This window comes from Wasmannia auropunctata, unplaced genomic scaffold (assembly GCF_000956235.1).
Source record: "Wasmannia auropunctata unplaced genomic scaffold, wasmannia.A_1.0 LD336078.1, whole genome shotgun sequence".
Lineage (NCBI taxonomy): Eukaryota > Metazoa > Arthropoda > Insecta > Hymenoptera > Formicidae > Wasmannia > Wasmannia auropunctata.
The window spans coordinates 944,065-945,041 of NW_012026812.1; positions in this window are offsets into that span (position 1 = coordinate 944,065).

Here is a 977-nt window from a genome sequence, read left to right on the forward strand (position 1 = left end):
TTCAATATACGCGATAATGCCCACCCGCTGTCACGTTCTTGAAATTCTTCCAGCGACGCTAAGGTAGGCTCAACAACGCGCGAATCGTACCACACGCGTAAATCGGAGCAAAGATAGAGTTCACAGTTTCTCGTAATAATACTTTTATTATCACGTTTGTCACCCGTTACGAATTCGCCGTTAAATACAGTGTTTATCTTAATGTTATTATGTCTCTGCATAACATTTCGCACACGTTCGAGCACAATTTCTCGCGCATCTTCCAGAAACTGTCGAGGTTCAATGTATCTGGAATTTATTACTGCGCCAGTCAATATACGACTGTTGAAAGCTGCGTCTATCTCACGCCATCTGAGTCCAGCACTGAATCCTGCACCCACATGCACGAACCGTCCGCGCACCACATCTTTCAAACTTTCCAATCGCGCGATACGAGCGATGACAGATTGTCTCACACCGATCGATAATCGCGGATTTCGACTCTGCTCATCGAGCGAATCGATGAATTCGTCGACACGCTCTTCCCACGCGATAAAGTGTTCTCGCGTAATCAACCGGGTGGCTTGCTCGTCCAGATCTCTTATCGTTTGCTCCATATTCTCTTTGAAACGAATACACAAATGTGTCTTTCTCACTCTGTGCATATAGGACACATGTTACATGGCATTATTTGAAACAACGGACATTCGCATCCCCAGCATGAATAACCATCGTGGAGTATAAATTCTTCGGTTGTGTGTCTTCGCAAGAGACGAAGATATGAAAATTGATTATTCCCTCTAATGACACATGAGGAACAGTATCTTCTCAAACTTTCGTCTTCTTCGTCTATATAATAGAACTCAAGCATGCACATTACATCTGTGATATGCAGATCATAAACATCATCTGGGTACAATAATCCATGTCTTACTAATTCGATCACTTCGTTGTCCATACCACTATCGTTACTTGAGTCATCTGAAAAATCTTCTTCA